Below are 25,174 nucleotides of genomic sequence, written 5' to 3'. Positions count from 1 at the left end.
TGAGAGAAGCTGTGCGAAGGCACCTCTATCGAGAAGCATGTGGTCTTTGCCAGTCCGGCAGGATAATCTGCACTGTCACCCCAGGAATTGGTGTGCCAGAGTGGACTTGGCAAGCTGCGGCCCGAGTGGCTGGCATACTTAGAAAGTCAAAGCTGCATGCTGTGATGTCTTACCTACAGCGAGCTTTAATACTGGCCACAGAGTCCCAGGACTCCCTGCGGGGAAGAGTAGCTGTAGGAAGGAGTATCTTCCAGATTTCTTCCCAGCTGAGAGCAGGCTTGAGATGTGCATTCAGTTTTCTAAAATATTTCTTGAAACAGCTCACCCCTCCTTTGCTTCCCGGCACCTCCAAGCCCCCGGGCAGTAGGAGAGTGTGGGAGCATTCAGAAGTATGAGCGGGAAGAAGTGGGCACTGGTATGAACTCATCCCTGCAGACTTTCCATCGCCATGGTGCCGGTGTGTGTGAGCCACATTCCAGAAGAGGGCCTGGTACCCTTCTTTGAGACTCCCTCCTAGGCCTCACCATCAGTCAGAATCCACAGGCTGGGGAGAGGCGGGGTGGGGTGGTTTAGAGAGAATCTCATAGAGAATGGGCTCTATCTCCAGCTGCAAATCTCTCTTTGAATTCCCAAGACCCAGCAAGCTCTCCCCTCCCCCATGCTGCTGCAGAGTCGGACTTGCCTCTTGGCAGAGTGTCATTGCTCACTAAGAACGTGTTAGAGACTGAAAGGAGACCAATCCCTTATTGGCGCTGAATGTGTTTGTTCATGTTTTTTGTCTTTTTCCATGTAGTTATATTGCTAAGAAAAGGTAGCAGCAAAAGGATCCACAGCTCCTCCTGGCAGAGGGAGTTGTGGGGATCAGGGCTGGTCCTGCGTAAGAGACAGCCGCTAAGATACTGCATGTCCCTGGAACTCTTTCACAGGGACTTGTAACACCAGAGTAAGGTGCCAGTGACGGCACCTCCCCCGAGTCTCACCAGACCAAGTCCTGTCCGTGAGACTGAAACAAGGAACCAAACCCTTTCAGCAAGGACCTGGCTTCTTAAGGATGCAAGAGGGCAGAGCTGGCAGCCAGCACACCCACCCCTGTTCTTAGTTTTCTTGAGCTCGCCTTTCCTACCTTTGCCACACCTCATCCCTGTAGCCTCTCTCAATGGGGACATGAACAGGCTCATTCCTGCATGTAACGATGGCTGTCATTCTTCAAACTATTCTCCCAAAATACAGCTTTCTTAACTGTAAGTGTGAGAGCAGCCACGCCTCCCTTAGTTTAGAGAATGGAGGATGGTTGAGCTGCCACACTCTTTTCTGAGAGTCAGCAGTGTGGGCTTGCATCCTCACCAAGGAGATTCATCCTCTGGCCTCAGTTTACCCAATCTAGGCTCAACAATGAATGATACTCGCTACCCACCTGCTTCCACATACTCAGGTCACCTTAGAAAACATTTGCTATGGAATGCCTATGCATTACATGAAATGCAAAGCATCGTTTTTATCATTAATTTAAACTTGCTGTGTGTGACTTTGGGCAAGCCACTTAAGTTTGCAGGGTCTCAATTTAAATTTCTGTAAAATAGGAAAATGCATTGTAAACACAGAGAGCTATCCCATTTCCTAACTAATTGGTGTTTACCAAGCACTTGGAGATCCTTAGATGAAAGGCATTTGGAAGATTGTTATCATAGAAAACATTATTATTGACTGTTTATGGTGCCCTGCTGTGCATGAGGCATTCTACAAAACACAGAAGGAGTGACAGCCCAAGCTGGAGAGCATAATAAGTGTTGTTATTGAAGTTGAGTCTATGATGAGTCCAGGCCAGGATGATACTAAGTATAAAGTACTCCTCTACGGGGACATAAATGACCTGTTGTCACAGGGTACCACTTTGTAAAACACCTCTTTCAGAGGGCCTCATGTGAGCCCGGCACTCTGAAGGAGCAAGTTTCACTTCCTGTCTGTGAGCTTTCCAAGCCGGAAGTCTTCCCCACTCACTCGAGTGAACATAGGGTCCTCTAATGAACAAGCTCATCAAGAACTTTTTGTTTGGTGCTCCTGTGCCAGCCAGCATGCGAGGGTGGAACCAGCAGTCGCACTTCAGGGTGCCAGCCGAAGACAGAAAAAATGGCCCATTGTGCCTACCTGTCTAAAACTCTCCCAAGCCTATTGTGTAAAAAGGAAACTTGAGAAATGGCTGTAGGTTTCTACAGCATGCAATTATTTCAGACCAGCAGGTAAGATCAACAGACTCCTGGGAGGCCTGGACTGGCAATCCCACTGGTTCTTATTCCTTCCCAGACTGCCATCAAGCCAAAGGTCCTTTGCAAGCCTTGGAGAAGATTTTGGGCTCCTGAGTAGCTTATCTCTCTTCCTCCTCACTCTGATACCCTTTAATAGTATTTCTGAACTGAGATGGACAATAAGGCGATGAAGCTAAGTGTTAGCAAGCTTAGGTTTGAAGATATCAGTATTCAAATCTTGCTTCTTCTCCTCAATAGTGTAATTCCAGTGAGTCACATAAACCACAGGCCCTCCAATTCTCCATCCGTAAATTGGAGGTAATAGTAATACCTGCTTCAGAGTGTTGATGTGAAAAATAAATGAGATGATTCATGTCACTTAGCTCTCAGCACAGAGACGGCTCAGATTAAGTGCTCAGTAAGTGTTGCGTGCTTTTGTTTTTGAAGTGACTCAACACTTTCCACTCTAAATTACACGCCCTCTTTCACCCCCTAAGTGTTAACGAGGTATCTTCCAGAGATGGTTCTTGGTACCCTGACTTCTGGCTTGTGTTGTCTCCAAATGAGCCGTGGCCATGAATCAGGTGTGTGATGCTTCCTGAAAGTGCTGACTTGGCAGCTCACTTCCAAGACCCTTCAGGAGCTAGGAGTTGATTCTAGGAGGAAACTTACCAACTAACATCACTTGTGCAAACAGCAAGCTCAATGGAACACCATATGCAGGGCAAGACCCTGCTCCCCTTCCCAGCATCACCCATTTCTTCATGAACTTTCTTCTTTCCTTTTCCCTGCTTCCCACTACCTGCAACACAGAGGTTGCCGCCCTGGGTCTGGCAGGGCCGGACTTTCTCCCTGCTTTGTTAAGCAGCATGCCAACCACACACATTCCTGTCTCACTTGCCCTATCTCAGCGAGAACACACCTGCCACCTCCAGCACACAGACCAGGTGCCTGTCGCCCAGAAACTTTTCAGCTGGTGTTGGCAAGCAACTGAGGGGAATAATGAGGTCAGAGAGCACATGAGGGAGTTGGGACTGGTAGAAACCAGAAGGAAACCAGCCCCCATTTCTGAGTCTCAGCTGTTGTGTCCTGCAGCAAAGCTGTGACACAGACAGTGGTTTTTGCTACATTTGCAAAGGGGATGAAACCATCCCAAGCCCCTAAAAACAGCAGGCAGGTGCCACCTGGGTCAGTGAGGACCGGATGGGGCAGATGGAGGGAGACAAAGGCGGGAACTGGGGTTGAGAATTCAGGAGACACAGATGGCTCTCCAGCTTCACACACATTTGCAAACCTTTTGAAAGACCACATGGCCCCATATTGGCTCTGCCCCCAAAATCTCTTGGCATACCTCCTTGCTAATTAAAACTCCCTCCCTTTAATTCCTTACTGTAGTGTTTAAGATTGTGGTCAAATGGAGCTGGGTCCGTGCTGGGATTCAGTTATTTACTAGCTGTGAGGCCTTAGGCAAGTCACTCACCCTCCTTAACCTTCGGTTTCCATTTTTGAATACTGGAAATAACAATAGCGTACATATATCAGAAGGCTATTGTAAGACTACAATGAGATAATGTGTGTAAAAAGCTTAGCACAGGTCCCTGGTACATAATAGATGCTAATAAATGTTAGGAACAGCAAATAACAATAACAATAGAGGAGGAAGTCTGCTGGCATTGGATCTGGAGTTCTTTGCACCCACATATAAGCATGCAGATATCGCCATTAAAATCTTAAGGAAAGGGAAAAGCAAGAGTAAAGGGAGTCCTCAAAAGGACAAAACTGTAGTGATGGGAAATTGTGGTTTTCAGTGGTTGCCAGGGGTTATGTGTTAGTAGAGGATGTGACTCTAAAGGGGCAGCATCAGGGAGACTTGTGGGGTGATGAAACTATTCTTATTTGTGGTGGCAGCTAATTGAATCTACCTATGTGTTAAAATTCATAGAAATATATACCAGAGGGGAAAAGTCCGTTTTACTGCATGTCATATTAAAAATTATTTTTAAAAGGGAGCTCATGTACATTTCCTTTCGTCTCTGCCTGCTTTTCACCTAGCCCACCGATTTCCTTTAGTCTCTGTGGGTATTGGACCAATTCTATTTCTGAGAAGGACTTTGCCATCATTTACACGGTCAGGGTCATCCCTGTACGTGGGCTCCTTTCTGTATTAGCAAGCCATTCTGTTCCCTGCTTCAGCTTCCCCATCAGTTAAAGGTATCCTGCCAAACAGTGGACGAACACAACAGCTCATTCGCCAGGGGATGGCCTAGATCAGTGGTCAGCAAACTCATTCATCAACAGAGCCAAATATCAATAGTACAACGATTGAAATTTCTTTTGAGAGCCAAATTTTTTAAACTTAAACTTCTTCTAACGCCATTTCTTCAAAATAGACTCGTCCAGGCCATGGTATTTTGTGGGAGAGCTACACTCAAGGGGCCAAAGAGCCACATGTGGCTCACCAGCTGCAGTTTGCCGACCGCTGGCCTAGTCAGGCGAGTAGGGCAGAAGGTTCTCCTTACTCAAGCTTAATTATCCACGCTGTGCACCCTAAGGCAGTAGGCAGTGCATGTTTTTTGTGTTGTTTTCACTTCCTCTTATAAAAGGTTGCATGCCACATGTCCCTTCATACTCTAAAGAGATTATGGAATGAGGGAAAGTGCTTGTTTCACCCTTGACTGGAGAAGAGCATCCTCATCCACCCCTTCCAGATGCCATTGCATACTTTTGAGCTTAGCTGGGACCAGCTCAATTACAGCTTTCTTCAGTGTCTTCATCTTCTCTCTTTCTCTCTCATTTTAATTCAAGCTTACACATTAGACCAGTTTTTCATGAGTGTATACTGTACGCTACTAATGAATGTTCCATAGAGCTCCAGAGTCAAGAATAAAACAGACTTAAATATCATTATTTCTTTTTGCTGTAGGACTTTACAGAACTTTTAGCATGACTTGTGAATGTCTAAGTGATAAATTATAATAAAAAATGTTCCCAAATTTCTATGGCAGTGGCACCCCCCCACATTCCCTATTCTTATTAGCATCTTGAGTAATACTAATTGTCCATGAAATAAACTTTGAGAAATGTTGTCTCATACTAATGCAGAGATGGCTGAGCCCCAAAGAGAACCCCTATTGTAGTTACAGATATTGACTCATTCCAAGAGGAGGTTCGGTAAGTTCCTGCCATTAGAAGATATTTTTGTAAAACTGTTTGAAACTCCTTATCACACCTTCTGCAGTATTTATTTAGCTCCCATAAGTAGTTTCTGGCCATAGGCAATGTGGGAATCTACACAGCAAGGTCAAGATTCTCACCTTCCAGTGCTTATGTCTAATGGTAAAAACAGTCAGTCAGTATACATCCATGTATATAAACACACATAGATGTGTGTATATATATATATATATATATATATATATATATATATATATATTTGACTTAAAGATATTATCCATTGTAAGATATATTATTTAGTTATAGCTCTTAAGGGAAAAAAGAAACACTATCATGTTAGATATTCACTGTAAGATACATCCAATTTTAGAAGCAATAAGATATGAAAAAAGAAGTGTCTTACTAAAGAGTACATATTGGCTGATTCCATTTATATAAAATTTTAGAAATAGCAAAACTATAAGCTATAGTGATTTGGGAGGTAATGCAAATGTTTTCTATGATGGTACATAGGTCTGTCTAAATTCATCAAACTGTGCACTTAAAAAGAGTGCATTTTTGTGTGTAAATTGCAACTCAATAAGGTACATTAAAACAAAGAAGTCTTAGACTATAGAAACGATGATCAATGAAAATGTCAGACAGTTTGAGGGAATTTTCTTGGCCAATGAAAAGAAACTTCCTAGGAAAAAAAATAGGTGTTTTAATGGTCAGAAGGACATGGTCAAAGGACAAAGCGGCAGGGTCCATTCTGGACACGTGGTGCCAGGAAAGGCAGGACAGGACCTGTCCAACAGAATGACAGCTGGAAGAGAGAGAGAAGGAGACGGAGAAGAGACTGGTGACTGGAAACTGCTTCAAAACCACCACTAAGATGGCACATGTCAATTACTCTGTAATAGTTTCTCCACAGCTCATTGGTCACATATCATCGCATGGTGCACGGGCTGTATTTGCCTGATGGATGCCATACAGCCAAACAAGGTATTTCTGCTCCACGTGGATGGCTAGATAAGTGAGGAGCAGTCTGCACTTCACTGGCAAACAGTCATTCTTTTCCATCAAAATGGTCAGGTGTCCTGCTAACCCTCACATGCAGGGACACCAGCCAGCAATTCCAAAGTAAGTGGTAAAACACAGGAAAGCAAAGACAACCTCATTCTACATGAGCAGCTTCCTGCAACTTCATTCAGAGTCAGCCCCCAGGGTCACACGACTCCAGATCCCCAGCTCAGAAGCCAGGGCATTCAATGGACTGCACCTAATCACTTGCTCTGTGCTAGACTCTGTCTTGAAAGCTCACACCATCGAAAGCTCATTCCAGAGATGCTCACAGGCTGAGACTCCAGGACTCAAATAGTAGCTGAGTTCATCTCTGAGCTCTCTCATTTCTCCAGTCTTTTTTACAAGCACAAGGAGAACAGGCAAGTTGTCTTATCTCTCAATACTGTGCTTGGAGCACCCAGCCTACAGCTTGGCTCCTATCAGGAGCCTTAAAATATTTTTGGAATGGGTGAATAAATACATTGTACACTTCCTGGCATCACGGAATGACTCCTCCTGATACAGAAAAGATCACTTCCTGAGTCAGGCCATTACAGAGCTGTGTGAGGAGTGTGTTATATTAGGCATAAAGTCATGTGGAGACGGAAATAGTCTAGATGTGGGTTACCCAACCATGTACCTTTTTTTGTGACAAAGAGTACTCTCCTGAAAACTCAGTGGGCAGGTTCAAAACCACTTAGCTCAGGAGTTGCTAACCCTTAGAAGATAGGAAATGGCATTCCATAGATGGCTAACCTTCTGCATCCAACACCACAGATTTCACGTGCTTCTTTAATCTCGGGTGGGAAATTCTTGATCTTGACTTAATTGACACTTAGTCACATGGATACCAGTGACAGAAAGGAAGAGTCTCTAAAAGATTTTGCTGTTAACTTAGGCGCTAAATTGACCTGACCTCCTATATGAAGGGAAGACAGCATTTCAGGTAGGAACGTGGCCCCTATACCTCTCATGCTGCCAAACCTACATCATATCTGTCTATTATAACACACAGCATCTATTTGTCATTTTAGCCTTCTGTTTGTGTACAGTTCAGTGGCATTAAGTACCTGTACATTGTTGTGCAAGTCTCATCACTCTCCATCTCTAGAACTTTTTCACCATCCGGTCCTGGCTCTCTGTATCCATGAAACAATAACCCTACCCCCACCATTGTCCTCGTAGAAAACTTCTTTCTAGATAAGGGGAATCGTGTCTTAGTGTCATGTTTCAAACATGTATTCCAATGTTCTGCTGCTTCTGACCTTAGACTTCCAGGAATCGCAATAAGCAAGATAACACTACGATTCAGAACAAAGGCTCTCCGTCTGTGTGTCCTGGCTGTGTGCTTCCGGGCAAGTTAGAGAGCAGCTCTGGCTATCGTTGCTGTGAAATGAAAAGAGTAAGCTCACCTCCCAGGGTTATGGAGAGGATCTGACGAGGTAATACCTGTGAAGACAGGGTCTGGACAAAGCAAGCTCCTAGTGAAGGTTAACTGTCTGCCTGCACTCACCCAGGTCAGCTAAGCTTTTAAATTCCCAACACACAGACTGGGCAGCTGCTTTACTGCATGCAGACATGGGGGTAAGAGTGACCAGGGCATCATTCAGAGCATAAATCAAGAGCATTCTTGTAAGGTTCTTAGCACAGACCAGGACACTGTCAGCTCAGTGGCAATAAATGTGGCACAACTTTATTTTCATTTTTGGTATCGCATTCTTTCATCAGGCGTGTACAGGATACCTTTCATGTGTAAGGCCCTGTGCTGGGTTCCAAGGAAAAACAAAAGCAAATAATATATGGCCCTTGTCCTCAAAGGGCCCCTGGTCTTTTGGGAGACAGCCACATAGACTAGTAATTATGATGCTCTTGATAAATCTTAAACAAAAATGTACTGTGCGTCAGGCACTGTGTCAAGCATTTTACCTACAGAATCTTGCTTCACTCCTGCAACCCACTGAGATGGGTGCTATTGTTTTCTCTACACATAAGAAGTCTGTGCTCAATAATGTTACAGCTCAAAATGTAAACGTTCCTGTATTTGTGTTTAGGGTAATTATTTGAGGTTGCAATTTTTAAACATGCAGATGATCTGAGTCCTATCATGCAGACACTCACAGAAACCCATGGCCCTGATGTCTGCAAACCTCAGAATGACTGAGAGTCCTGGCATTGTGGTCGTAATGCTGCTAGTTTGGGGAAATGGGCCTTTCAGCCTCCACTCCAAGGCACAACATGGAGAGTCAGGAGAAGAGGTGTGAGAACTTGGATCACTCACTGTTAGCCTTTCCAAACAGGCTAATAGGAAAACTGTTATAAGAGATGGGAGAAATAGGCAGATACCTCCACGGGAGCCTGAAACAAACCACCCCAGAGGAGGGTGTCAGCCAGACTGCCTGCATTAGAGAAGGCGAGAATGAAACCATCCATCTAACAGGGACACTGGCCCACGTGGCTGACGTCCACTCATCCTCAGGTCTCAATGTAGCCTTTGCCTCTCCAGGAAGTCAGTCCTCTGTCCCACTTCCCAAGCCAGGGGCCATAGCTCCTCCTTGAGTTCCCAGAGTCCCCAGTGCTACCCCCTGGCCTTCACAGCACGCATAAGCTCCATGTGGTTAAGGAGGTGTTGTTTCTCCTCTGTACTTGGCATAGTACCTGAGCAGCCAGCATTCAGCAAATGTTTAATTATTGAATGCATCACATCCCCTGTATTGTAAGAAACTGTAATTAATTAAATACAGCAGCTTCATGGCTCAAGAGCTCCTGGTGTCTCTCCTGAGGCAGAGGAAGGGAGACAGACCGGCCATTTTGTCCCCAGGATCCCTTCCAACCCCTGTCCTGTGGACAAGGGTGTTTCTTGACTTAAGGCCAGGTGTGTTAGCAAAGGCATGTACGTGCTCGCAGGGGATTCAGAGGTAATTGGGAGGTGAAAAAAAAAAGAAGTCAAACCAGAATGCAAAACACCACCGGCGGACTGGCATGCCGCAGCCCTCCGAGCAGGTTGCCCTGGTTTTGCAGAATTAAGGACAATATCGGCACACACAGACAAGTATTTTAATTGGTTGCCAAGGCAATGCAGCCGACTCAGTGGCATGGAGCAGGAACAGAACCCTGCAGAGCTGTGTTCAGGAAGGGTGCTCGGCTGTGATATTAACAAGCCACCTGGGTATGAGAAAGACAAGTCTACAGTAAAGCTTGTTGGGGACTTCTGCTTAATAAACAGGCATGGCAGAGCCATAGAGGGACAGAAGGAAAAACTGCCCTTCCTAAGCTGTCTGGAGAAGCAGGAGAGATCGCCTTCTGGATTTCAACTGTCTCTTTGGAGTGGTTCCATGTTTGAAGGAAGAAGGAATAGGGTGATTGAAAGATGGAAGGAGATGGCAGGGTTCTCTTCCTCTTGAAAGATTATAACAAGGATCTAGAATACAGGAGCATGAATTTTAGCAAAAAGAACATTTTCCATCTCCCCCTTATACTTCCCTTTGTATTGGAAAAAAAATTAGCAATTAAACCTTTTTTTGTTTTGTTTTCGTTTCACGAAATTTTGAAACACTGGGATTTTTTCCCCATAATTATAAAACTTTGTGGTTAAGAAATTTGGATTTCCTAATTTCTCCATGCCACTTTGTATCCCAAGGCCTAAAGAATCTTACTTCATCACCTGATGTGTTTGTCCTGGTTGCTTGGACAAGGAGGGAGGGACCAGGAAAGGAAGAAGAGGGAGAAGAGATGGACAGGGTTATTAATCAACACCTTAATAACTACTACCATCACATGGCAACACCATGTGCCAGATACTGGGTCAAATAAGCTAGGTGTTTTTGAATCATCCCAACAACGCTTGGAGGTCCAAGGTATTATCTTACTTGATAGATGAAGAAACTGCTAAGAAGTGGCAGAGCCAAGATTTGAACCAGGTCTACCTGCATCCAGAGTCTGAGCTCTTAACTAGGTCAGTCAGGGTTAAGACATACCCATTGTTCCCTTGGAGCCACATGGAGCCCTGCACCATCTGCTATCACCAGTGAGTTCCCATTGACTCCAATGCCACCCTTCTAATGTTGATACACTTCTGGAGCATGATATAATCCATAGCCATTCCAGCTCCATGTTAATGATAAGGCTACGTCTTAACTAGATACTACCTCATCAGAAATTTAAGGATCTGGTACTAGTGAGTCTAGGTGACTAGACGGATACTGGAGAGAAGGGAAATGGAGTCAGAGAAAAGAGGAGGGTAGGGCAGGGGAAAGGCAGAAAAGGCACATGAAAGATCTAGATGGGCAACAGAAACCAAGAAGGAAGAAGGAGGAAGGGAGGTGAGCTGTTGGGGGAAACAAGTGTGCAAGGGGGACCGGGGAGACATGGCCAGCTCTGATCCAGAACTTGTCTGCTTTTCTTGAAATGTAAACAGAGTCAGGACAAAATAGCTCTGGCTCATTTATTTCAGAAACCTGTCATCTGGATAGGCATCATGGCCCATGAAAGGTGGGGATAATAGAGCCTAAAATTCAGGAAAGTCAGCTTCTAATCCTGTCTTAGCTGAGAATCAACCAGGTGACCCCAACTATAGCTGAGTGTTGAATAAACATTAGCAATTCCTACAGTTAGAGAAAAGGTCCCCAGGTCTCTGAATCTCAGGATTCCATCAACTCAATTTTAAAATTTGTCCTTTTCCTATTTTACAGAATATGCAAATGATACAGAAGTGTTTGCATTTATGTTTTTAAGAATAATATATATAAATTTGAAGGTTTTAGAGAAAAACAGCTACTATTTTTAGCATTTACAAAGGCCTGTGCCAAATACTTTACCTACAAAGTTTATTTAATCCACAGAGCAGTTAAGACTCATCTTATACCTTTTACAGATAAGGAAACTGAGGCTCAGGGGTACTGAGTAGCTTGCCCAAAGTGTCCCGTGTAAACTAACTCAGAGCCCACATTCTTAACCATCATGTTATGCTAGTTCCCAGTAGCTCTGCCTCCCTTATGCAAAGAGGCTACAGAGCACATTCCTCTTTTTGTTTATTGACATAACATTATTAAAATAAACTTCCCTCAAGTCACATTAGCTGTGTAGATCTGGTCACTCCAGAATTGCACTGTATCAACCACATGTGCAGGACTGAGTGACTCTTCTAATTCCTTTGTATTCTAGAATTCACACCTCAAAATGCAGTTTCTAAAGACCCCAGGGAAAGGTCAAGAGACAATCTATACAGAGAGACAGAGAATAAAACTAGGCAGCATTGAAAGAAAATCTTTCAAGTGTAAAGCAAAAGGTCTGAAAAATTTGAGCATGGAATTGGAAGAAGGTGGGTCCAACTTCATGGATATTGTTATCTAGAAGCACTTTCTAATGCAACAATTTGCTCAGTTCCACCCACCATCTTTGTTTTGGTTTTTAATACTTTCAATTATTTCCAAAAAATAGAAAAAGTGGTTGCTGGGTCAAAGGGGATGAATGTTTTTGAGATTCCTAATACATCATATTCATTTACTTTTATCTGTGTTTGCCAGAGCTCTTAGTTGCAAATGATAGAAACCCACCTCAGACTAGCTCAGACCAAAGTGGGAATTTGTTAGTCATAGAAGGGGAAGTTCAGAGTTTGAGTTGGTTTCAGGGCCTCTAAGAACCCATACTGTCCTGTCAGATCATTCTCCTCTGCCTTGACTCCGCTCTTTCTATCTATTGGTGTCACATTCTCCAAATGCAAATGACATTCTCCATAAATTTATTTTTAAATATATTTTTATTGATTTCAGAGAGGAAGGGAGGAGAGAGAGACAGAAATATCAATGATGAGAGAAAACCATTGATTCCCTGCCTCCTACAAGCCCCCTGCTAGGGATCAAGCCTGGAACCCAGGCACATTCCCTTGACCAGAATCAAACCCGGGACCCTACAGTCCACAGGCTGGCACTCTATCCACTGAACCAAACCACTAGAGAGAATTCTCCATAAACTTAATTGGAGAAGGTGTGTGTGTGTGTGTGTGTGTGTGTGTGTGTGTGTGTGTGTCCCAGGTTTCTTAGTCACAAACAACAGAATCCACTGCATAAAAAGATTTAAGAAGAAGCAGGATTAATAAAAAAGGATATTAGGTAGTTCACAGAATTTCTGGGAGAGACAAAACCTGACTTGAAGCCATCTTGACAAGAATAATGTCCCAGATGACTGAGTGCTGACTTCCAGGGTTGACCCTGCTGGGCCCAAACACTGAGGCTTGCCTTGGTCCCCCTATGGCTGCGGTCGGAGGTCAACCTTGATGTAAGCTTCCACCACCTTCCCACAGAGGAGGAAACAAGTCTTTCCTGGTCCCCTCCTTGTGTCACTAACTGCCAACTTGAAGTTCAAGTCAGGTCCCTATCACTGACAACACCTAGATCCCTGGCTGAAAGCAATATTGATAAAGCTGGCGTTTGCAACTTCTTAATATTGAGGCAGTTTCTGCCACCCACCAAAATTCATAAGGTAGGTGAGTTCCTGAACATAGATAGGTGGTTCAGAGGCAGGGCACTCAAATCACAAATATGCACAATGAGAAATACAGCAACAGACAGATAGCTCAGATTTACACTTTCCAGCTCTACAAACCCAGAAAAAAGGAATGTCACACCACCACGTCCAGTGCCTCGCCTTTAGTAAAAATCCAGGAGCTTTGACAAATAAGGCATGATTTCAAATCCTGGCTTCTGTGTAGAACACACAACATATTTACAGTATTTTTAATTCTTAATAAACACTTGAGCTTTGGGGAGGGGTGAAATTAAAGTCCTATGTCCTTATATTTAAAACATTTGCTCCCTGACCTATTGATTAAAGATGGGCAGGTTGACTGGCCTCATTTGAGTTTACCTTCTATAGCTGTCTAACTTTTTTCCAAGGAGGGGAAGGGGACATACTATTTCTGATAAATGGAAAGCTGGCATTTTTACTAGTGGACATCTACTGAAATACAAAATGAGATTCTTATGTAGGAACAATATGGTAACAGGATGTAAAATTGCTATTGTCACTTAAAGATACATTAGCAGGGTCAAAAGTAGAATCAAGAAGAACCCAAAAGACAAGGCAGATGGCAAATACAATCGTCAGTTTCATCAAAAAACAGGGCAGGAAGTTAAAATGCATTCCGCAGGAAATGTGGTAACTGAGAGTAGCAAGCCATCAGTGGAATTTTTATACAGATGCTGCAATTTGCTTTGCTAATACATACTCCTACAGTGAGCACCTCCAACTTTGATTTCTGCAGAGAGAAAAGAAGAGGGGAAATTGATAACAAGTTTGAAGATTGTAGGAATTTTCAGGAGCCACTGCATTCCTACATTATTTATTATTATTATTATTGTTTTGCCTCATGCCAGTTCCGAAGAGTTTGTAGAGGGGAAAACTCCTGAGAGGCAAGTCATCTTCTGTTTTCACTAGTGACAATCTCCCTAATTTGGTGGTAGAATAAAGACATGTTGACTCATTAAAATTTTCTCATTTCTCAGGAAAGTCAATAAAGACATGCTGACTCGTTAGAATTTTCTTATTTCTTGGCAAAGCAGCACCCCTACCTCTTTCTGGCCTGGGGGAAGGGCGAAAGCCAGAGAGAGAAGTAACATTTCAGGTGTGGATGAAATAACACTCATGGCATTCTAGGTGAAGATAAGAAACTATTTCAGGATTCCAAAGAATGAAAGGACTCAAATTCCTAAATTATAAGAAAAGGAAATCGTGGTGAATAATGGTTAAAAGAATTTTGGAGCTTTGATCTAAAAAATAGAAGTCCCGAATGCACTTGGCTATGTGCTAAAATCACAGTGGTTTTATCATGTTAACTGAAGTTGTTGATTGGGGTTATCAGTTCAACAAGAAAGAGAAGTTGGCCAAGCCAGATGTTAACCTGAAGTGTCATTTTTTATTAATACTTAAGATGAACTTAGCCCAGAAAATTCCTCTTGTGTTAGCTGTTTATTAACTCTATGTGTGAGGACTTTTTAGTGGTACTTGGTAAAATTCTTTGTCAAACTGACGTAAGTAAAAAAAAAAAAAAAAAAAAAAAAAAAAAAAAAAAAAAAAAAGTGGGTGGGAGGAGAAAGTGACTAGAGGGTTGGTAATTTCATGGAGATTTAAAAAGGTGATCTTAGGGTGGCAGATGACCTATGGGTTCACAGTCATCTGAATTCTGTATTTCTGTCTCTCAGCTCAACCTTCTGTTGCGTTCTTCATCCTCAGGGAGGTTCTGCGAGAAAAATACTGGCAGTCAAAGCCTACATCATTCTTAAAGCTCTTAATCTTACAGAAATTGAGGGTGTCTTCCATGACAGCTCTGCCAAGGAGACTCCAATTAGCTTACTGTAGGCCCTGTGTGCATCTCTGAGCACTGGCTGCAGGTGGGATTTAAGAAATGCTTCCATTGGTCAGGGCTAAGTCACATGACCATGCCTGAAGCCAGAGGGCAGAGCAGGGTCAGCCCACTTGCACCACTGAGACTGAACATAATTAGTGGGGAATAAAAGACATGTGGTTTGCAAAAGGAGAGATTCTTTGCAGACGGATGTCTCAGTAAGAATGCATTTAAATCATGGGTACATTTTGGAGATTTTTAATTATTTATGCTCAGCAGTTAAAAGCAAATAGAAATCAAAATTCAAAGAACTTCCCAATGCCTGATTATTTCTCTGAATGCTCTGCCTTTCTATCGGACTCTTCACCACCCCACAAATCACTCTATCAAAATTTTGCCCACACTTTTTTTAAAAATATATTTTATTGATTTTTTACAGAGAGGAAGGGAGAGAGAGAGAGAGCTAGAAATGTCGATGAGAGAGAAACATCGACCAGCTGCCCCCTGCACACCCCCTATCGGGGATGTGCTGCAACCAATGTACATGCCTTGACCGGAATCGAACCTGGGACCTTTCAGTCTACAGACCGACGCTCTACCACTGAGCCAAACTGGTTTCGGCTGCCCACACTTTTTAAGGACCTATCCAAATACTGTTATTCTGTTAGTCTCCCTCTGAGACTGTCTCCCTCTTCAGTCCCTGTATCCAAACTCACCTGGCACTTAACTTGTCCTGCCTTTGCAGGTCTTATACATGCATGGTTTTGCCTTATAACTGCTGCCCCCCCCCCTCCACTACCACCACTAATCTAGACCTCAGAAAATAATGAGGCAAGAAAAGGAAAAAGAAAAAAGGCTGTGTAAGCCAGGATGCTCATTGATCCATATTTCTCCCAACATAACATTTATCTTCCTCTATTGATGTGTATTTCTTATCTGTTTCTCTTCAGGATTCAGTTCCTTGAGAACAATGATTTTATGTTATTCAACCATTTCTTTTTTACAGCTTGCACAAAACAAATACTAGATGCATGGATGGTTGGGTGGATGGATGGATGCATGGATGGATGGATGGATGGATGGATGGATGGATGGATGGATAGCTTTATAGCATAGGTTGTAGGTGACATGAACCTCCCCATATCCCAATACGAAAGAGTTCTGAAGAATGAAGGGATTAAGATCAGTCTAGTGAGCAACCAAAAACTTTATAGTGGAAAGTATCAAGACTTCATTGAAAACAAATAGAACACAATGCATTTAAACAATGGCACAAGAGGATCTGGTTTAATATAAGAAAAAACACTTCCTGCCAAGTTGATTAAACACCAAAACCCTCCTGTCATCACTTGCAACTGCTTAAGGTCTGTGAGGACAAGGGAATAGATGAAATGACATCAGGGGACTTTCTGCAACCCTATCCCCTCACCCCAGCACTGAGTCCTTGGAGTTCTCCTTAGTTTTGTTTTGTTTGTGTTTTGGGGGTTTTTTTAATATTTTTTAATTTATTTCAGAGAGGAAGGAATAAGGAGAGAGAGCTAGAAATATCAATTATAAGAGAGTATCATTGATAGGCTGCCTTCTGCACACCCCACACTGGGGACTAATCCACAATCCAGGCATGTGCCCTGATCTGGAATTGAACCATGACCTCCTGGTTCATAGGTTGATCCTCAACCACTGAGCCACACCAGCTGGGCTGTTTGAGGTTTTATTGCTGCCTCTACCTATTACCAGAAAGTGCAAAAACTGCAGTTCCAATTAAGTTCTATTTACAGCAAAAACAAGAGGTGAGCATGTGCTAGAGACCTGCCCTTGTCCATGTTGGCTGTGGATCCTTCTCAGTGATCCCCTTCAGGGTTCCACTTGGTTCTCACAAAAAATACCCTAAGAGAAACACATTTTCTTATATGTTCTGAGAATAAATGAAGCGGCAAACTCATTTCAGAGGCTTTTATTATTTCTAACAAGGCTGTTCAAAAGGCAAAAACTGGAAAAACCCTTATCCAATTGCAATTTTTCTGTTTTCCTCTTAGAAATGGCACTGGCTTTTTTTTTCGGTGGTGCTTCCCTCAGGTTAGATCTGGTTCTGGGGTAGCCATCAAGGAGAGAGTGATACAAGTTCACTTGTTTACCTAAGATATATTAGCCCCATAATAACCAATGATAGTTGATATGCTCTGTTATAAATTATCTTAAATCTATTCTGAGTAGTCATTATTTTGCTATCTAGAGCCATCACCTTCTTGGACTAGGGTGATGGCAGCTTTATCTTAAATCATGAGAAGAAAAAGAAAGTGGAAACTCAATTGTATTCTTTTCAACAAACATTGCCTTTTGCACAAAGAGCATTAGACAGCATTGTGGGGTTTGCAAGTTGAAAAGAACTAAGATCATCAGTGTTTACACTAATTACTCTAAGCATCAGTTCATCCTGTCAACAAACATTTATTTATCAGCTACTTATATGCCAGGCAGATGACTAGGACTAGAGGGGAGGAAATGGTAGAGGCAGTTTCCAATCTTAAGAAGTTTGTAATCTCATCAGAAAAATGATAAATAGTAAAACACAAATATATTACTTTTTAAAAATATATTTGTATTGATTTCAGAGAGAAAGAGAGAGATAGAAATATCAATGATGAGAGAGAATCATTGATTGGCTGCCTCCTGCGTGCCCCCTATTGGGGATTGAGCTCACAACCCAGGCAGGTGCCCTTTCCTGTAATCAAATCCAGGACCCTTCAGTCCACCGACCAATGCTCTATCCACTGAGCCAAATTGGCTAGAGCAGAAATGTATTATTTTAAGGTGTCATAGGAAATGAAAGAAAAAGGCCTTAAAGCTCTGACCTATTCTTGAAGAGGGAGGCATAATTAAAAATGTACTTTCTGAGGAAGTGCAGTATAAGTTGGAATGAGCCAATTAAAGAGTTTGACAAGAGTATTTGAGGCAAAGGAGAATCTTGTGCAAAAGTCCTGAGGTGGGAGAATTAACTATTAGAAGTTGGACCTAATAAATAATGGGAAAGGGGCCACAGGGGAGAAAAAATGGAGGCAGGAACCCAATCAGCTTTTAAGGACGATGGGAAGCCACCAAAAAGTTTTAAATGGGAACGGTATGATCTAGTTTATATTCCTAATGATCATTCTGGCTGCCTTGGTGAGAAGGATTGAGTGAGGGCTAGTGGAAATGGAAGCCTAATAGGAGAGGATGGCAGAGAGAGTTGATGGTGACCGTGGAGAATGAGAAGTGACATATTTGAGATCTATTTTGGAGACTCAATTCCCTCAACACTAAAGTGGAATCAGTAACACTTATTTCATGGCATTGGGAGAATAAAGGAAGACAATGTGTGTGATGAGTTTATAACAATGCTTAACATATTGTAAATGCTCAATAAATGTTAGCTGTTATTGTTTTCATTATTTTCAGACCAAAGGGAGTGATTTGAATAAAAACTCTCTTCTCTAGACAGGGGTTCTAGTGCACAAGAATTAAGATACACATTCTGTATTCAGTACTGAGCCAAATGCTGGGGGAACATAAGAGAAAGATGAGATATAATTCTGGCCCTCAAAACAATCCAAACGCTATGGGTGGAAATGAAGAAGTGATAAGATGGGTAGTCATGAAACAAATAGAAGTAATTACTTTATAAATAAAACCCCTTCAAAGGAATAAGAATGCTTCAGCTTTTATACTGAGGGTGAAAATCTGCAGTTGGAACAATGCTATTGGAACAGAAGTCTTAGTTTGTGCTGAAACTGTTTAAGATTCCTGTTTGGATGACTGTTCAAAATAAAATGAAAAGCTGTAGAAAATGGACTACATACATATTTTTGTTAAAATTATTTACATATGTGTTTATGCATGTGTAAAGGTTTGCTTATGCATAAAAGAAATTTAGAACATTTTTCCAATGAAAATATGGTATGAGCCACACATATGATTTAAAATTTTAGTAGCCGCATTAAATAAAGAGAAAGCTGAAATTAATTTTTAATATTGATATTTAAACCAATTTATCAAAGTTATTTTAACTCGTACTCAATGTAAAAATATTAATGAGATATTTTGCATTCTTTTTTCATACTAGGCCTTTGAAACCCAGTGAGTTATTTTATTTAAAACACATTATAATTAGACTTGCCAGCTAGTGGCTATAGTATTGGATAGTACAAATCCAGAAGCACATATATCAAACTGCAGATGGAGATTGATTTGACCAGGAAATGGGATAGAAGAGAGAACAAAAAAAAAGAGGCTATATTTTTCTCTTATGCCTATAGTGTCTAGATTTTTTAATAGAGAAGATATATTTCTTTTTACTGTTTAACTACATATATTTTTAAAAACTGTTAGGAGCAATATATAAAGTACCTGAATTTGCTTCTCATGTCTAGCCAGATAACCCACCCAGGTTAGAACATCCTTTATAATCTAAGGTGTATAAAAATATACATGCTGCTGCCAAACAGATAAATCAAGCCATCAAGTGTTTATTAAAAATTTATAGTGTGGCCCTAGCCAGTATTGCTCAGTGGAAAGAGCATTGCCTAGGAACTAAGAGTCCCAAGTTTAATTCTGGTCAAGGGCATGTACCTCAGTTACAGGCTTGATCCTGGCCCTGGTGAAGGCAACCAATCAATTTGTCTCTCACATTGATCTTTCTCTGTATGTGTGTGTCTCTCTCTCCCTTCCAATCTCTCTAAAAATCAAGGGGAAAATATCCCAGGTGAGGATTAACAACAAAAAATATACAGTGTGATTTAAAAAAAAAAAATCACAGTGATAGCAAGACCCCACGGAGATTATAAAGAGGCAGGAGGCACAATTCTTGCTTTTCGATTTAGAATTCTACTGAGAGAAAAGAATTGTGGGAAAAAATAGAGAAAAAACTCAAGACTTCTAATGCCATCATCAAGTAGGCAGTGCAGGGTTGACAGTGCAATGGTATTTCAATGGAAGGAGAGTTGGTGGGAAGTGAAAGATAAGGAAAGAAGAGAGAGGACGGAGGAACAAAAGATGCTCACTATAGGCATATTGGACCAGGTGGACTCCAAGTTGCTCTTTGTCACGGATTATGTAACTACGGAGTTGAGAGGGCAAAGCAGATTGGAGTAAAAAGGGATACCATGGGTGTATGGTTCTCAGGATTCTGGAAAACCAGGGTAGCATTGCATATCAAGAGCACATTCTTCCAGAACTCTGAGGTATTCTCTCCCCATCTCCTTATCTGAAAAGTCTCTACTTTTATCAAGAAAGAAGAAATTCAGGTCCCAGAGAAATCTACTCATATTGCCCAATAATAATAATGGCTAATCATGACCAAGCCCTTGCTCGTGTTGGTTTTACCTGCACTAACTTATTTAATCCTCACAAAACCTTTTGGCATGTTTACTATTATCATCCCATTTTAAATACTGAAAACTGAGACTCGGGAACATTAAGTAGCTTTCCTGTCCAGATTTCCTCTGCCACAAAGGGCTGCAGCTGGTATTTGATATCATTTGAACCCAAACCAGTAGTCTTGACCACTATGCCAGCGTTTTTCAACCGCTGTTCCGCAGCACACTAGTGTGCCGCGAGATGTTGCCTGGTGTGCCGTAGGTGCAGACAAGACAAGAATTTTATAATTTTTCACTATTTTGTTTACTTAATATTTCATAATAAAGTAATTATAAAATACTTTCTTTGTGTTTATTTGATTCCTATTCAAGAGAATTACTTTATATATAGTCAATATAGGCACAGAGTTAAATTTTTTAACATTTTCTAATGGTGGTGTGCCTCGTGATTTTTTTCATGAAACAAGTGTGCCTTTGCCCAAAAAAGGTTGAAAAACACTGCACTATGCTATGTCTGATTTCCTTCCTACTGGTATTGCCTGGGCCCCATATACTATCTAGTCAGTATATGAAAAATATTCTTTCAGTATTCCCAATCCCCTAGAAACTACGTGAGTTCAGAGCTTGGAGAAAAAATTTTAAGAGGAAAGTGAACTATATAGATTTGGTATATATCAGAACATGTTCTGATAATTAATGAACATGTGATTTTAATGATATGGTTCCAAATTTGATCTCATTATTCTTAGTTTGATCTCCTCATTATTCTCAAGAGCGTTTGAAAAGAAGGAAGAAAAAAGCAATCTCTTCATGAAACTTTGAGTCATTTTTGAGTCATAAGGCGTATTAATGGGAACTTGGTTCCAAGGATTTCCAAATGTAGTCTCTAGCCTTGAAGCTTCCTTTGCATCGGGCTCGTTCTCTTTGACCTGGGCTCCACTTCTCTTGTAAGAACCTGGAAATCCAGCCCCAAACAACCTATGAATATTACCTGGATGGCTGTGTCTGAACTTGAGAACTCTGCAAGAAGCCGTATTTCTTTCATCTACAAACTGAGCCCTTGGGCTTGGAAACTTTCCTACATCACAAACTGATGAGCAGGCTTTGTTGGTTTGTAAGTAAATGAAGCAAGAAGCCAATAAATAATCAGCTGCTCTACTTCCCTCCAAAACCAGGCCTCAGAAAATTGACTGTTTTAGTTATAGGAGCTAATTGAGGGAAGAGGTGAAGGAACCAACATATACAGGGCTCTTTACATGTGTTATTTCACCTTCACAGTGACTGTCCAAGAGCTTAGAACAGGGAGGTTATTTTTCTAAAGTCTTCTCGCTGGCAAATGGCTCCAACGCCTGTGTTCATTCCTCAGTACTGTACTGTTGGGAGAGGCCAAGAAGAAATATAAACCATTCAGGTCAAGGTAAGAATAAATGAAGTTTGATCATTCTGACAGTCAGTCTACAAGAATTGACCAGGATGCCTACTGTGGCCAGCCATGTGCTAGGTGTTATGGTTTAGAAGAAGAAAATTGCATAATCCTATGCAATAGTCCTATGGTGAAATATGACTATTGTCCAGTGGTGAAGAAGAAAATTGCACAGTCCTTGCTGACTCCAGCAGAATGTGGATAAACAAGGCTATCATTTCTGGAATAGCCAGACTTAGATCAATCCTCAAAGTTAAGACATAAGACAAAGCATGAGGCTTGGAATAATAAAGAAGTAATAACAATAATGATGATAATGGCTAACAATTTTGAGCACTTACCAAGTTTGAGCATTGATATGAGCTATCCCATTTAGCCCCACCACAACTGTATAAGATTGTTATTATCACCCCCATTTTAAAGAGGAGATGAAGCAAGTTCACTCAGCTAGCAGTGGAAAAGCTGGGATGTGAACCCATATCTTTCTTACTTCAAAGAATATACTTCTTGGGATTTTGAACCAGAAAGGTTCTATACTACTCATTATCTGATTACATGTAGCATGCTATTTAACTTAACTTGTATCAGCTCATTTGGAAAATAAATAAATAAGCCTAGTAATAACAAATGAAAGAAAGAGAGAAAGGAGAAAGAAAAGTCATGCTTTTAATTGTAGTAGCTGGAGAGGACAGGACTATTCAGCATCCCATCAGAATAGCAAAGGCCCCATTTCTGCTCTTCAGGACAACTTGGTTTGCTGTCTCCTAACGGGATGAGCACAGAAGCAAAGGCATTAGAAGGATTTGGCCCGCACCACAACTACCACCACTGCTTCCTGTAGACCAGGCTCCAGGGTGCCATTCACAGGGCCATCACTGGTGATTTCCGAGGGCCATAGGAGGGGACATGGACTGGATGTGAACTCCTTCCCTAACCTGAGCACTGCCTCAAGGAGTGAATGTCACAGAAAGCCCACATATATTCTGGGTTCATATATCCCTTGCACCTTGTAGGAGATACAGAGAGTATGTACATGGCATCATGGCAAGTCACTTGGTCTAGTTGTGAGCAGGATTTTAAAGGTAACTGATGCCAAAGAGGAGCCATGGCTGGCAATGTACAATACCCTGATCCTAGCTTAAGCTCCTTGGGGTCAAGACTTTGGCTTGTTTGCTACTTTATTCACAATAGAAGACATACACCTAGGCATGCAAGACACAAGAAGAAACAGGGTATTCATCCTGCCCCTCAGGAACTCATGCTCTGGTGGAGTGAGACAGGCATTTAAGTTGTAATTTAAGGGTTGTGATTGGGGAAGTAAAGGGTCCCATGGAGAGAACACCTAACCATGCTTAGGAGTCAAGAAAAGCTTTCTAGAGTGAATGACATCTCCACTGGGACGTGAAAGATGGGTTAGAGTTAGCCCGTTAAAAAGTATGACAAAGAGGATTCAAAGCAGAGGAACAGCATGTGCAAAGTCTCTGAAACAAGAGAACTTGGAATATCAAAGGAAGAAAGGGAAACAAAAAAGTTGAAAAAGCAGACAGTGGCCTTTAAGCCATGTTAAAGAGTCAGGACTTTATGTTGGGGACAATGGGAGGACTGCTGAAGAGTTCTGAGCAAAAGTGATATGATCATTTAGGAACTGGGCATTTTCAACATTATCTTCCACACCATTTAAGAAAGACAATGGCTTAAAAGCAGTTGAGCTTCTTTCTAAAATAACTCTTTTGAGTCTGTTTCACTCTTTCAAACTATCCATTATATACATAGTAGTTGTTGAAATGTCCAAAAATGAATTCATCTTTTTAGGAAGGATGAGAAGTTTCTGAAATCTTTATTGACACATTAGGAGGAAAGAGATGCTGCTTTTATTGTGCCATAAAAATAACTGCAGCTTTCCTAGGTTTTCCTCCAAAGACACTTAAGCTGTTCGACCCAACTCATTTAGGTCTTAGTTTTTTGTTTATTTGTTTGTTTGTTTGGTTTTGACCTTAAGATAAAATTCTAAATATTTCAACAAGGTCCTGGTGTGGCTCATTGGTTGAGCATCTACCTATAAACCAGGCGGTCACAATTTGATTCTGGTCAGGCTAGACCCCCAATAGGGGGTGTGCAGGAGGCAGCCGATCAATGATTCTCTCTCATCTTGATGTTTCTATCTCTCTCCCTCTTTCTATCTCTCTGAAATCAATAAAAATATTTTTTTTTAAATTTTTTAACTTAAGACTATACAAGGCAGTTATGGAAGTCATGAATAGTGATAAATATAAAGGAATCACTGAAAAAAAGAAGGTGTATTTGTTTTCTATGTAGTGTAACTAATTTCCACAAATTTAGAATCAGAAAGCAATACACCCTTATCTCACAGTGTCAGTGGCTCAGCAGTCAATGCACAATCATGCAAAACCAGCTTGATCCTCTGCTACTAAGGCATCATCGAGGGCAGGGTTCTCATCTGGAGGTTTTGTTGAGAAATGATCCACTTCCAGCCTCCCTGATGTTGTTGTCAGAATTCACTTTGTTGTAGCTGTAGGACTGAGGGCGCAGGCTTCTTGCTGGCTGTGGGCCAAAGGCCACCTACAGACTGTCCTTGGCTCCTTGTCAGATGCACCTCCTAACATGGCCTCTTACTACTGAAAAGCCAACAGGAAGAGAACCTCTAGCAAGACAGTTTTACCTATCGAAAAGGAACACAGCAATGACATCTCACACCTTTGCCATGTCCTGTTGTTTAGAAACAAGTTCCAGGTCTGCCTACATTCAAGGGTCAGGGATTATACAAAGGCATGAACACCTTTGTTCAGATGGGGGATCATGAGACTCACCTTAGTGTGTCAGCCACAGATGGATTGGAAAGGGGAGAAAAAATGAGCAAGAAGAAAAAGAGAAGGTAAATGTGTCTATGTATATATAACATGTACTGAATGCAAAGTACTGTGCCAATTTTCTTTACATGCATTTTATTATTTCGTTGGTAGTTGTTACTATTATTCCAAATTTACAAAAGAGAAAACTAGGATTCAGAGAACTTAAGTTTCTCAAGTTTACAGAGTATAAAAATGTAAAACCAGAATTCATCCTTATTTGTACTAGATTCCATAGCCCGAGTATATAGCTATTATGCTGTATTTTAAGAGAGCAGGGAAGGGGAAAGGAAAGGAGAATAAAGGGAGAAATGAAAGAGAACAGTTTCCAAACGCATGCAAATTTGTTCCTAAAAAAGTTGGCAATCAATAAGGAAACCTGAAATATATTGGATTAATTTCAGCAGGAAGTAGCCAATTAGAAAAGCATAATGTTGAACGGAAGCCAGGGGAACCATAGGCAAGTCTTATGCTTCTGAGCCCTTTCCTGGCCCACCTGAGTTTTTCAGAATCGAGAGCTAAATTCTACAGCCACGCTGTGCCCAGGACCTTGGAAGCACCCAGCTCATCCAGGCAGCATCCTCCATCCATGTTCTGCCAAATTTCTGTAGGGGAGCATCTGGGCCCAGGAGGCTGGGCCAGGGCCTGCACTTGTTTTTCACAGCTCATTTGCAATGTCCCTTTCTATTCCTGGGCACTCCTTTCTTCCCAACTGACACTGGAGCTCAGTTTCC

The 25,174-nt window shown here is 41.7% G+C and overlaps 1 protein-coding gene across 20 annotated transcripts in view; it reads left to right on the top strand.

Annotated features, from left to right (window-relative positions):
- Positions 1–25,174, top strand: part of SH3RF2 (SH3 domain containing ring finger 2) — a 103,814-nt gene that overhangs the window by 2,352 nt on the left and 76,288 nt on the right. The gene's annotated exons all lie outside the window — the stretch shown is intronic.

The sequence above is a fragment of the Pipistrellus kuhlii genome, unplaced genomic scaffold (assembly GCF_014108245.1).
Source record: "Pipistrellus kuhlii isolate mPipKuh1 unplaced genomic scaffold, mPipKuh1.p scaffold_m20_p_8, whole genome shotgun sequence".
NCBI lineage: Eukaryota > Metazoa > Chordata > Mammalia > Chiroptera > Vespertilionidae > Pipistrellus > Pipistrellus kuhlii.
The sequence above is the reverse complement of the archived record's forward strand: the minus strand, read 5'-3'. Positions and strand labels throughout refer to the sequence as shown.